We start from the raw sequence: 14932 nt of genomic DNA, 5'->3' as shown, positions 1-14932 counted from the left end.
GGCTAATAAAGCAGAGTGCATCGTGTGGATAAAACACCACAACATTTCACTGAAGAGACATTAATTCAAATGCTTTAATGAGAGAGACAACAGAATCTACCAAATGTCAATGTTTGAAAAACCCTCCAAAACAAATGGACATATCTTTCCCACAGTAATGAAAAATGGCAGCATAAAATAACCTGAGGTGATGCTAAGCTACTTAATGTAAATTCTGCCCTGGAGAAGAAAACTGTGCTCTGTTTAGTTGACCGGTACAAGGACGTACACGCATCACAACAATGAAGACAAAAAGCAGCAAGAATTAGCCGAAAAAACTGTGTAGACTGAAACAGAAGTGGCTGAAAATTGATTTCAAGTTCTGTCAGTGACGGCGAAGAAAACACTGCACACAAAAAAAACAACATCTCTCACAGGCTGCCTGAAGAAAACAAAACTGTGCCATTAAAAGTATAATAGGATTATCGTTTCTGTTTGTTTGTCACGGTGGATCAGGAAAATTACAGTTAAGAGAAGAGCTTAGAGCCACATTGTTATCACCCACTTCAGAAAACGAGGCGCAGACACAGACCATTTACATATTCATTTACTGCTTTTGAAATTCACCTTTTTAATTAGTCTGCGTGTAACAATCACTTAATATCTGCAAACACCTTGACACAGAGAGCCGCCGCAAACACGTCCTCAGCTGCCGCGCGCTTAACGCGGGTTCATCAAACAGCGGGGAAGTTACACAACACTGATGTGTGTCGTTGTGATGCCTGAGTGGGAGGAAAAGAGCTGAAGAAGAAAAAACAGAAACACGGTGAAGGCTAACAGTCACTCACGAGGTTGTGGGAGCCTTGTTTGTTTGTTTGTTTAGTTGTTAGTGTGAGGAACAAAAACAAGACAAACACTTCAGGACAGGAAGCCGTTGCAGCAGCCCTGATTTAGATCATCCTCGTGTTGTCTTGTTTGTTGTTTATTTTCTCCTGGTGGCCTCAGAGGGTGACAGGGAAGACGTCCCTGTTGGTCCCCGCCTGCCACAGCACTGGACTGTCCCTTCTTGTTTCCTTGTTTCTCGTCATAATTATCCAGGAGGACAATGGTGTTCGGTAAACTTTGTGGCACTGAGGGTGTGCGGGTAAAAATATATATGTACATGATTCAGGACACTTCTGCCCATTTGTGGAGCTTTGGGCTGCATTTGGCTTTGGGCTCACAGGAAAACATGTTTCTAATTATGTAGAGCTGGCAGGAAGAATTCGTTGATTTCAAGTGAAAGGTCAATTTTTCCGCCATATAGCTGCAGCAGCTTTAAGAGGGCAACATAAGAAAACATATGTACTGTATGTATGTAAGAGCAGACACTGTTTCTGGGCCTGAGTACTGTATCATCTCATAAGGCCTAATAGTCTTGTGTTTTTCACAGCAGGTAAGTCACAGAAAACATTCGCACTTGTGGCGACACTGATGACTCAATCTGCAGTAAAGCTCTTACAAAAATATAATGAGGGTTCTGACGAGGATAGCGGCTTTCCTCTGAGGAGCCGCTACTGTAAATGTCCCACTTTTTCTTTTTTCTTGGATGCTCCTTTGATGTGACTGCACAGCTAACGCACTGAAATCTCTCCTGCCCAAGCTGCGCCTGCTCTTTAGCCGTTCATTAAAGGGATAGTCTGGATTATTTGCCGTGCAGCTGTGTGAGTTACCTGCAGTAGATTGTGGTTGGTCCACCAGCAGGAGTGCTGGTGTAGGAAACCAAGCAATGTGCTGCTGTTGACTGGGTGCAGCAGCAACACGTATTTTAGCCACCAAAAAATGCCCAACTAAATACATCTATATCAGTATACACTATATTTGGGATATCACTACTTATTTTGCCATTGGACTGCCCTTTATGACAGGAACTGAAGCCTTGTCTTCAAAGCCACAGTCCAAACCAAACTCCTTTGACAAAAACAGTCATTTTATCTTACAGAAGATGGGAGTTTGTGGTCTACAGCTTCCTTCATCAGTTAGTCTGTTTGAGTTATTGTGTGACTTTAGTGAATCCTAGCTAACCCTTTAATATTTGCACACAGGGTAAAACTCTTCAGCTCCTGTGCAGCACACAAAATCCACTGACATAGTCTAATTCCCGCCACTTGTGTTCATTTTCTCTCTGTTTCATATAGCCGTTAACATCTAGAGGGAAATTTGCTCTCTGTTTAGTCTCCATTCCACACTGTGCAGGGTAAAGAGTGAAAGAGTAAAATTGCCAGTTTATAAAAGGTCCATGTTAGATTATAAACCAGGTTGAGGTCATGCAAATGAGAAAAGCAGCAGGGGAATAATGTAACGTCGGACAGGAAAGAATAAAGAGGCAGCAGAAATTTAGCAAGAAGGGCTGAAAGAAAAAGGTATAATATTTAAATTTTTAAAGCTTAAAGAACGACAATCAGGCTTCATGTTGCAAATACAGTTAAAAGATGTAGAATGTTGTGCAAATTACAGAAAATGAAAGAAAAACAAAGGATGAGTTCTAGAAAACTCCACTGATGCCTCAAGACGACACAAGGAGTTATAAACTGTATTAGCAACACAGCTGTAGAGATAATCTGTTGTATTGGGTTATTTTTGTTTTTTTATCATGTAAGATGCTATTCAGTCTCTTTGATGACAGATACTTAGGGGGGGAAAGCAAATCAATTGTTCAAAGAACTCAGAAAACATTATTTACATTACACTGGATTTGCATTAATATATCAATCTTCTGCTACAAGGTTTGATTTCCAGGTTAACTTTGAGGTTTTATTTGATTTAATAAAAGATCTTGACGTGCAATTGATTTTGTTACAAGTTAACTGTTTTTTATGTATTATACTGTAAAATGCATGTCAGGTTCAATTCGACTGTCAGTTCAGAGATAAAAAAAAAAGCGGGGATGAAAGATTAAAGGACACTCTGGATCAAAATATTAGCTACTTGTGCCTCGTGTTTTATTCATTGTCTGAGCCACTTTTTACAGATATGACTGGTGTGTCAGTATTGTTTCCTTTCAGACGTCATATTTGGGCTAAGCTGACAGCTGCCACTCAAGCCTCTCTGATGTCTCTCAGTGCTGCAGAGTCATTTTCCAGCTCCGGTGGCAGTTTGTGCTCTAATGATCAGCAGCAGTGACAGATGTGCAGCTAATGAACAGAGTGGTCAGACAGCAGCAGGCAAATGCATACACAACATGCAGCAGCCTCCATGTCATGTTTCAATAAAGCGCTGTGGTGAGATGACGGACTCCTCACATGCTCACACTCACGGCTAAACAGGCAAATTATACAAAGCTACACACTGTCTGAACATCAGCTGTGAGACAGCGCGTCTTGCTTTATGTCCCACAGAGGATGAGGAGGATTAAGGAAGGGTGTAACTGTAAAAGACTTTGTGACTTTAAACACAAGAAACTTTTGTCCTAAACCCAACAAATCCAACAAAACTTTTCTCCTGAAATAATATAAAGCACTGTAAATAGATTAAAGTTATAAAATAAAGAATAAAACATGGTCTAATCATTGTTTTATGTGTGTTTATCATGGAGGAACACCGTCGTATTTGCCATATATGTGGTATTGGGTGAGTTTGTCATAAATATCAATTTAAACAAAGCCTCATTTTGGATCTTTGTCTAATTTTGTACAGAAAAAAGCCTCTTTACATGCAGCAGCTGGCTAAAATTAGATACAACAAACATCTTAAAAGCTTATAAAAAAGAGCATTACTCAAAAATCCAAATTAAATTTCTTTAAACATGGTGAAGCATGCAAGGCAACGTCCTCCCACCGTCTTTAAAACACTGTAGAGATAGTCTTTGAGATGGCAGCCTGGCTCCTCTGACTGGCACTTAGACTCAGATGACAAGACAGATTTTATCTAATTTCTCTGTTTCTTGTTTTCTTCTGTTTGGACAAAGAATAATAACTGGATCCATCCAATGTAATTTCATACAAATCTATCAGTTTTCTATGTTTTTGGTTTCAGATACATTTTGTTGCCACACTGCTGAAGCTTTCTGGTCACTCTCCGAATTTTTGCATTGAACACCGACACACATAAAGTGACTCATATCATACTGCATCACTTCCTGAGAATAAAAATCCTGAACAAAAAGGCAATGAGGTGGCACCACAGTCACTTCCTGGAGAAATGAAATATGTTCAGCTTCAAAAGCTCCATCAGTAATTCCAACCTGAAGCTTGTTTTTAATGCCTCCATGCTCCTTCTCTGCTTAATGAATATATTGCAAGACACCCGGGCTTCAGTAGTGTCATCACATGAGTCTCAGTGAACGATAACTGTCGTGCTGCATTGAAACCTCATTTGGACAACTGATCGTCTGCGCTGAACTTGCAAACAAGCTGAAATTGCAGCAACATTTTAATGCTTTTATGTTAAATCATGGCTAAAATATAATTGTTGTACACTCCCCTGCCTGTATAGACACACCTGCGTTTCTATTGTAGTTTTCTTTCCTTCTTTCTATTTTAAGTTCTAAAAAAAGCCTCCTGTGCACAGGTGTTGTCAATTAGCATTTCGATACAGACACTAAATACAGTACATCTGGTGCTTGTGCATAATTGTATATGCAGTCCTAATGCTATTGTAAAGCCCACGTCAAATGAAATAAACTTCACTGAACTCTCAATTAAGATTTCCCTCAGTGAGAAATCTGCACCCAGGTGATTCATGGGAGCCGACTGCTGGCCATAGCGGCACAAAAATCAAGCTCCACACTGACGTTACTTCTCCAGTTGCATCAAAAATACTTTTCTTCCATCAGCTGTCAGCCTGCAAAGCCACTGCACGGTGCCTTTTTTGGGTTTATTTGGGATATCCCTGCAGCACTGGCAGGAAGCGCAGCCAATTCACTGTGTACCGTGTAACCAAACCTGTTTTATTCTTGGGGTCTGTACGTAGCACTTTCTGACATGTTTGATGTGTTTGCATGTGATGTGTGTGTACATCAATAACACAACTCTGAATATCCGTGTGTGTGTACACTAAGGAGGGGGACATCTCTCTGCAGCGCTGTCTTGTTGCCGCATTTCTTGCTGACAGGTCTGATCAGAAAGTGATGACAGCCTATGATTGTCAAAACGCCTGTCAGTGAGTGGCAGCTCGGCTTTGGCTCTGCCTTATTTTCCACTTCCCTTCCCCCTGGTTTTGTCACATCTCTTTCCCAGCAGTGGGGTTGGCTTAACTCAGAGTGAAGGTAAGAAGAGACTCGTATAGGCAGCGTGAGGAACTCAATCTCGGCGTGTTGTGTTAAGGCCGTTGTAGATGTCACGCGTTAATACTCCCACGGCGGTGCAGGAGCGAGCCAGATAGTGACAGTGTGGGAGTTAAACCAGGAGTTGGAGAGCTGAGTTTGGTGAGTGTCTTGACAAACAAAGCAGAGCTAGCGGCTGCATTGTGTGCTGGACAGGTATGACAGGAGCAATATGTGTAGTCTCACCAGACGAAGGCTCCAACCAAGAGTGCACAACAGATACATTTCACAATAATATTTTATTTACAGTAGAGGACTGAGGCGTTTCAGGGGCACTAGATCTTTTTTAACAGGTGATCTTTCTGCCTTTTACAACACATTTAGTCATCTAAATTAGTCAGCTACCATCCAGCGTAGTTTTTGAACAAAGTATGGACAGAATGCATGTTTTTCAGAGAGCTTTCTGGCAAAGGTCAGCTGACAGTAACTCATCAGCTTTCAAGAAGACTGTAATACATTACACTGAACAAAGTTATCCGAATAGCTTCAAATCAAGCCTTGATAGACCGTCTAACAAAAATGACTCCAATACCTCTTTAAAGGACCTTCAGAGGACTTCTCATTTCATTCATCATATGACACAGTGCTGCGGTTGTGGGGGTCTACAGGGTTGGGCAAATGTCATGATTTAAGAAACTGGGTGAACTTCATTGAACCAAGTTCTAACAAACTTCTGGTTTGTTGCTCTGGTGTTACAACCGCCAGGTTTCCATTTCTAACCCTGTAAAAACAGTAAAAGAGGAGAAATTCAATGATAGTGATTACAAATCCTGAACAATTAGAACAAAGGTGTTAAAATGAATAAATACCATAAAGAAGAAACTGAATTCACAATGTATACTGTCAATTTAGTAACTTTGTCTCTCATGAGAGCAAGACAAAAAGCATCACCACTGATTATCATGACAGAGTAACATAACAGCTAAAAATCAACAGATATTACAGTATATATCACCATGTGAGCATTAATAAGAGAGTTGAAGCAGACATTTAAAAGTAATGCAAAAGTTACTTTCCCAGTAATAAATCACTTATAACTAATCAACTAATTACCAAGTTTCAGTCACCTGCACAGCACTGCTCATCACTGAGTAGTCTGGATCAGGGACAAACTTGAATGTGTTTAAAGGACTGACCCCTCACTGCTGCGATCCAGCCAATAAGAGCCAAGCTGTAATAAAGTGGAGTTTCCCTCTTCAGTCATGAAATAAGCATCTCACATTCAATCTCTTATCCGTTGTTGTAACGGTCTCAGATTAGATCTTCCCAGCTGCAGGTGGCTCTCTGTATAAAAACAGCTGTTTGGGTGTGTTTGGCTCATCAAACTAACTCATCATATCAATACAGTTTTAGTGCAAAGTCCACACTTAGCACCCTGCTGCCGCCCCTCCACCGCCCCCCTGTCATTTTTCTGTCACTCTATTCCGACTGTGATCGTGATTGTTGGATAACTGTTAATTAAAGAGATGTCACACTCATGCTAATGATAGCGACTTAATTTGGGGCTGGAAAATAAAACAGCCAAATAAGCAGTGCTTTTAACACAGTAACAGAGAGAAAGTCTGGTCTGACTTTGCAGCAAGCTGCTTGTGTTGCAGATCCAGGACACAACTTACCCTCAGTGGAGATGTTAGGCAAGGCGAAAGTGACAGGCCAACATCCATCCGCCTCCTCAACTTGTCTATTTATATGTATATTCATATTCATGAGCTATTGGACCATGTGCTGTTGGCGATGCATTTAGCGTTATTGGAAAAACTGGATCTCAGTCCTCCCCCTTGGCAACTGACAGAGAAAGATTGCAGTGCCCAAGTGACAAAGGACTGGCAGGGCCTGGTACTAAATCATTGTACTGACGTGGGCAATGAAAGCAGAATCCCATCTCCGGACTTGTAAAAATGACTCTACCCTTCACTTTGGGCATTAAGTGGATTGTTGGTTCTTCTATTAACACATCTCTTAAAGACGTGCAAGCCTCTGAGCGGCGGTTCGATGCCAGAGGAGGAGGAACACAGATGACGTGATAATTTACGACTCCCTCAAACTTTTACCTCCGTGCCTGTGCGTGATGCGAGCACTGTGGCCTGAGAGCAGAGTGCGCATGCATCAGATGGGATGGCAGTTAACCTTTAAGTCAGCCCATGAATTAAAAAAAAAACAGCAAAATTACAGAGATTTTGTGATGATCAGAGTCTACACATCTGTCTCACTGACAGCTTATTTATATTCTTTCACACAGGCACTCATTGGTAAGGTGATATTTCAATAAGCGATGTTCTTTGTGAGCCACTAATTCATTTGTGTAAAGTAAACAAAACAATAACCACATATAGTGTTTCTCTTTAAAGTGCACATTAAAATAAAATGGAGCTTTTAAGGGACAGCGTTTGCATATTGTGCAGTGACATTTACAAACTGCAAAATATAAGAAAAACATATTTTTTATTTGTGAATTAGTTGAGAGTGATGCAAAGCGTAGTCCACGCATCAAGGTGCAGAAGACACACTGAGCCATCGACGCATGTACAGGAAGAGAAATCAGAGTTATGAAAGTTATGAGTTATGATCTCAAAGCTTTCTCATTTAAATAAATGTCTGTTTAGTCACTATCTGTTGCCAGACGAGGTAACACAACGGTGACTGAGCCCATGACCCTCTGATGAAAGCACTTTATATTTATATATCTGCAGCATTATGAACTGGGTGTCTGTGGTGACATTCCTGGAAAAAGCCGTTAGATGAAGAGCTGCAGGCTCAACAGGCGGCACACCTCCAACTTCTCAGTCACTTAAACTCCTGCCCTGCTTTTTGCAGATTCATGCTGTGAGCGGCACAAAATCAGATCACAGATGCTCACAGAGTGATAGAAAAAGACTTTATTACAATGACAGTAGCTTGTTTTGCTGCCCCCAAACTGTGGTATTACACGGTATTTGCTGTTAACCACCAGTAACTACACCAGGACTTGCATTAAATTGCCTTGTATTGCCTTGGATGACTGATTTTCTGATCATGGTCAATCAATATTTGGTCACAGGAAACAATATCAGAAATTGTATGTAACATGCAACATCCGTGTAAAATGTTATACAATGTTATTTAGCTACGTGTGGTAATGAGATACCGAATGTAACAAAGGAGCAGCAACTGCCTTGACGTTCAGCAGAATGCTGTCATGCATGTGCGGCACGCTAAAGCTACAAGAATGCCACATAAACACAACACTGTGCACTTTGGTCTGGCAGGCAGGTGTCATGTAGTTCATGACACTAATGGTGCTGCACTGCAGCACTTGATCATTACTGACACGTGTCCCACCGTGCCTCTAGCTTGAACACAGTCCAATTCAGAGTGATTCGTCAAAATGCCAGAGGGCACAGGTGAGATAAAAATGCCACTTCGCCACCACAAAGCCTCTCACTGCAGCACCATAACAGAGTGAGAAGTCTTGTTTTCTCTAAAGGAAGAATACATTTGAGACAATGAGAACAGATCCGCTCAGATGCAGATCTTATATTGAGAAGCATCTTGAAATAACCTTCAAATAAGGAGCCATTGTTGTTTTACCGGATTCAAGAACATTGCTTAATCTATTAGAATCAGTGTAATCATCCAATTATTCATTTATTTAAGGAATACGACTTAGCAGTGCGTAATTATTACTTAAAACAGATTCCTCCACTTCTCTTATTGATTTTCAGCTTCACTCTCTCCATGTCTGTTCCTCCCTAGCCCCTGCACCTCCTCCCTCAGTTCCTCCTTCAAGCCTCTGACAGTAGTGCTGCACATAAAGACACTGCTCCCTTTGCATAATGCGGATGCACCTTCTGTAGGTCGAATGAAGCTCCTTCGACATGTGTCAGAAGCTTGCCGTGTAGGCTTGGACTAATGATGGCACAGCGGCCAGCCCACTGCCCCTCAGCATATGCCCACTCTCACATATGTGTGTGAGTGTGAGTGTGTGCGTGCTTGCAGGGGGTGGCAGGGTTCGTCATGCTGATTAAAAGCAACCCCCCCCCTCACAAAGCCCCTCAGAAAAGACAGCAGGGAACATGAACCACTGTCAGGTTGGCCCAGATGAGGACACAGGATCCGTGTCACCTGAATTTACCGGCCTAATATGACAGCCAAGTTGTGATCCCCTGTCTGGGACGTGTCACGTTTGCAGAGTTTGGGCTTATTCTCATGCAAATGATGTCAGGTTTGGACAGAATGTGAATGAGACTCGTCACACTGTCCAAGGGTCTAAACCCAACCGCATGACAGTGGTTTCTCTCGCACAGCTCAAGATGAAATAAATACGACATTTGACATTCAAACCTGGCAACCAATACCAGGAATAGTTCAAAATAATGAGGAATTTGCGAGAGGAAGCACAGCAGTGTAACCTATTTACCTTTTCTGAGGTCCTAAATAGCACATATCCAAACTCCAATAAGACCACGCAGAGTGCATTATTACACACACACACACACACACACACACACACACACACACACACACACACACACACACACACACACACACACACACACACACACACACACACACACACACACACACACACACACACACACACACACACACACACACACACACACACACACTCCTGTTGCCCCAAGTTTCCCCTGTGAAACCATTTTTTTTACGTGCCAGATTGTTAATTACGGAAAACAAAAAGCATCTTTATTTGAAAAAGACACACACAGTATATATTGGCAAGAAGATGGATTGAAACCTATTTTGTGGTCATGATGAAGTCCTAAACTGGGAATCCTTCAGTAAATCTGTTTATCACTGCGGTACTAAAGAAACACCTCTTTTCTCTTCTTACTGTGTGCACACTTTTTGCAGGAGGTCCACTCCATTGATTAAATAAATGAAAGCACACAATGGCGACTGCACCAGAACATGACATACTTAAATATATAAATGTCTCAATATTTCAGCTACTTTGACACAACAGTGCCGGTGCCTCACATCACACCTGTGGGCTTTACAGCAATGGAAAAAAAAGGGTTTGATAGATCCTAAAAGACACTTCATCCATTCAACACGCTGGCAGCCGTCATTATTCTCGAAAGAATCGACTTTGTCACTTCTCCATTCTTCAAGAGCCTCTCCCTCGGCCTGATGAATTATGTCGTCTGTATCTTCCAAAACAAGGCTCATTCCTGACAGGTACACAACACTTTACAAGATGGTTTTGACTGCGTGCAGATCTCAGCGGGGACAAACGTGTCAACAAGCGATCGGATTGAACTCTCTGTCCATGATGACACGTCTCGGGTGATTTCAAACCTTCAGCTTCTCTTCAAATCCTGTATTGAGGCTTAATGTTTTTACAAAAATTTAAGGTGCTATATTGCTTTGCTGTCAGGGCGGCTGCAGCAGAAAGAAATGAGTCTGCCACCTCAGGTATATTTGTTTGTTATGTGAGAAACAAGTGGGTTCACTTGTGATTGATGCCTTACATCTTCAGACACCATCAAAGCAGAGGCATCGTTTGGGATGAAGTGATCATTGACTCTGTACTAACAATCAAGGGTATGAGCGCCCAACAACACCTGGACATTCAGCTTGAGACTATGGAGGGGGAGGAAACGAGCTCGAGTGAACACTGACAATAAAAGTGTTGTGAAGATAAACGCTCATTTAAATGAAACGTTAAGCATTTTAATAGCCGAATGGACTAATCCAGGTATCAAACATCTGCATCAAGTGTTTTCTGTTTTATATGCTTGGAAATTGAACGTCTCCACTTTTAGACCGAGACGGATTACAAATTGTGTCTAATAGCAGTATTAATGCTTAATCGTTTCCTAAAGCTTTGGAGATAAATTATGATGATAACAACAAGTTTCGGGTTGTGGAAATGCTCTTTGTCTGAATGAAGGAGCTGGACCATAATCCATTTATTAACAACATTTATTGTTCAATTACCAACAATGGAAATGAATAGCAGCCACAATGTTTTCACAGCCATTCGAAAATGAAGCCAATCACTACAACTTATAAACACTTTAGAATGGTTTCCTTCTTAGAAACTACTGAATCAGATTTATTGATTAACTCACTAAAGTCTCTGCACACAGCATCCTCTAAGTGTCCAGCTGTCATGGAGCAGGTGAGTGAAGCTCAGAGTGGATAAAAATGGCGCCTGTATGATTATTACTATGGACTCACAGCAATAAGCTTTTGGCCCTGTGGCCCCTGTGGCCCTCAGGTTACATGCAGGCTGCCCCAAATCTTTGACTGGTGGAGCTCCATAGGCAGCTTAATAAATACTGGATGAATGTATTTTGATGTAAAGTTAATATTCACCTAAGGATGGAGAAGTTTGCAAACTATTTTATTATATATGTGTACAACCATTATTATGGAATGCATAACAACCAGCTGCATGCTTTGATGAAACCTTGACTGCATTGCATCCCTGCACCTCTGAAATCAAGCCTACACTCATGTTTATTGCTCTAAAATGAACCAACAACACAGACAAACTACTGAGACACATGAAAATACATGAAAGCATTTTGTTCTCTGGCTCAGTCTGGATTTTTCTAGATTTTCTTGTTTCTAAAGGGTGAGGCTTTGAAGGCGAGTTGTACAGAGATCAACAGAAGGTTGCGGTGAGGGGGCACGAGAGAGCGAGAGGTTAATTCACAGAATGCTTGCCGTCGGCATGAGTACACCACGTCATGGATGTACAGATGCTGCTGCTCTGCCGCAGAACAGCTTACTGCGACTCCAGGCTTTCTATGTGGATTATTAGAAATGGATAACAGGCTGCGTCGGGACGCCTCTTGTCATAAACACCCTTTTGTTTAACACCAGATTTGTGCTGCTGTCTCGTGAGCCTCTGCTCACCTGGTAATGGTGATGACAAGGAGCCAATTTATTTTGTGTTTGCTTTAAAGCAAACACGAGTCGCGAGAGAACAAACAAAACATCGACTGGCTGACAAAGTCGTATGTGCAGCTGTTGAATCTGTTGTGACAAGACAAAGATGGCTTGTTTTGGAGACCACGCATGAAGCAGACACACGTTTACAACATCATAAATTAATATACTGACTGACTGATCCTAACTGGGAAACTTCGATGGAGTTAGAAAAGCAGTTGGAAATTAGATCTTGTATGTGTATGTAATAAACTTTAATGAACAATAATTTATGAATGAATAATTTAATGTAATGAACTTTGATTTTACAGCTTTTTTAACTGCTCATTATTATCATGAAGACAATCAATTGTTTTCAATGGCCATCTATTATCTCTCTTAATCACTGTGTAAATTAGTAATAGTTTACATAGTTGTGTGTTCCAGGATGAAGCAGCTTGAGTCTCCTTCCAGACAATTTTCCAACAACAGCTAGAGCCGATTCGGCACGAGAAAAGAAAGAATCCACGCTGGCAGCTCAGACTAATCAAGCCGGCTCTGCCGACTCCAACCAGGAAGCTGTGAGAGAAGAGTCCACGAGTCTAACAGAGTTCAAAGATCAAAGGAGAACCAGGAAGCACATAGACTTCCAACAGTCTGACAACAGGCAAAACAGGTTTAAAGCATTCATTTCTCAATGATATAAAACAAAAAGCAGAAAAGACTCAGGACTATAAAATGTTTGCATGTATTGACGCACACATTTGGACAGAAATAAACTGGAAAGCTAACGTGCGTTGGCATAATCCCTGACTATGTTTAGCTGGCGACGCTGAGCCGCTCGGTTAAAAAGAATAAATCAAATATGTTTGTTCTGAGAAGTTCCAATCATAAAATATATATTATCTGCCAAGTTGACTGGCTTCATGGCAAAATTCAAGCACCGCAGCACATTTTGATAAAAGCTGAGAGAAAAATTTCATGCAGAGAAAGTAAAAAAAAAAAAAAAAAAATCTTCAAAGTAAAAGTGTGTTGAATTCAATCATGCTCTTCTCTGACTGTAAGAAATTTATCTAAACTTGACTCTTTATAGAGGCGATTATTAATGAAAGTCGGCCCAAATTGTTTCATATCTTGTTTATTGTGTTACTGCTGAATCCTTGCTGCTCACATTCAACTTTCTGTACATTATGCTCCTGCGTGTCTATCATATGTGACTTCTATTGCATGTGACTCCTCTCTGCTGCTTCTTATGTTTCCCCGCCACATGCTGCGAGGAGCTGGAACTCTATTGTTTCTTGGGAAAAATGCCTCAGGCTAGTGTTCAAGAGCCGCGTGGGGTGGGAGCATGTCGACTTAAATACCTTCAGTGGAGACATGCCATGGCCTCTTTTATCAGGTGTCTCACGAGCTGAACTATAAAGCTTAGCTCTATGTTAAACCATAAAGTCAAATCCTGTTTTTTTTATGACAATGTTTTATTCACTTTTCCCTCCATAAAAGGGATTATGTCTCTATTTGAAATTACTCACACACATTCACTGATTTGGGGCTCATCATGGAGTCTGAATTGAAAAGCTCACATTCATTCAGCACTATATAAAAACATGTCATACTCAGGTGTCAGGTCGTAAAAGAAATATGCAAATATATAAATGGAAACATTTTGCGAATTCATTAATGCAGCAAGTGACGTCTCCTACATAAACTCTGTGAAGTTGCCTTCTTCCTGCAGCAGCTGCTGGTACATTAGTGGAACTGACTAAATCAACGTAAAGACAGAGACCTGCTGCCAAAGAGGCTTTGCTAAAGGAACAGTTCAACACTTTGAGAAACACACTTATTGGCTTTCTTTCCAAGAGTGAGATGAGCAAATCAATACCTCTCTAGCTATTAACCAGCTAATATCTTTATATCTTAGCTTGGCATAAAGACTGAAAATAGAGGGAAATGGCTAGCCTGTCTCTGTCCAAAGGTAACAAAATACTAGCATGTCCAAAGCTTAATAATTAGCACAGATCACATTTGGTTCATTTGTACAAAAACTAAATTGCAAGGACAACAAAATGCTGTTAAATAGGGTGTTATGTACCAGATTACTTCGTGGTCTTGTCAAGAAACACATAACCCCCAGTAAAACTGCAAGTTTTCGTTTGAAGTTAAAATTAAAAGTTTGCTTTAGTAAGGTGTCAAATTTTGGTGATGAGTTTAAATTTTCCATATTCATGGACAAGGCCTCTGCTAGTTAGGTAATGTTGTAAATTGAACCTGTCAGCTGCATGACGTGGATCATTCCTTTGAGCTCTGAGCCAGCTCACCTCCCTCCCTCCCTCCCTCCTCAGCTTTGATTCAGCTGCACAGCAGTGAACTCAAAACCAGCAGTCTGCTTTCCCTATTCAGCCTCCTGCTATCCCTTTACAAAGCAATAAGAGAGTCCAGTCTGGAAGGAGCTGCCATCATCCTCACCCAAGGGACTCCAGCTCTGTCTGATACTTGAGGACACTGAGCTTGTAGCCTGAGACCATGAGCCTGCAGGGTGATCAAGTGGGGAGATCTTTGAAACCTGTTGCAGGGGATGCTGTTCCAACCACACTTTGCTTCTTATGGAAGTTACTCAGATTAAGAAGAGCTGTGGCTCACAGTGGGAAAGCTGCTGCTCCCTCCGTGGGACCTGGAAAGGCTCCAGCATGTGCTGCAGCAAGCCTCCTTTGAAGGCAAAAATTTTGCAGATTTGATGTGGCTGCCGTTGTGTTTGCCCCAATTAAGCTA

At 41.3% G+C, this 14932-nt stretch overlaps 1 protein-coding gene across 1 annotated transcript in view; it reads left to right on the top strand.

Annotated features, from left to right (window-relative positions):
- Positions 1-14932, top strand: part of LOC139346420 (zinc finger protein 516-like) — a 372274-nt gene that overhangs the window by 55149 nt on the left and 302193 nt on the right. The gene's annotated exons all lie outside the window — the stretch shown is intronic.

Source organism: Chaetodon trifascialis, chromosome 17, assembly GCF_039877785.1.
Source record: "Chaetodon trifascialis isolate fChaTrf1 chromosome 17, fChaTrf1.hap1, whole genome shotgun sequence".
Taxonomy (NCBI): Eukaryota; Metazoa; Chordata; class Actinopteri; order Chaetodontiformes; family Chaetodontidae; genus Chaetodon; species Chaetodon trifascialis.
This window is presented reverse-complemented; position numbering and strand designations above follow the sequence as displayed.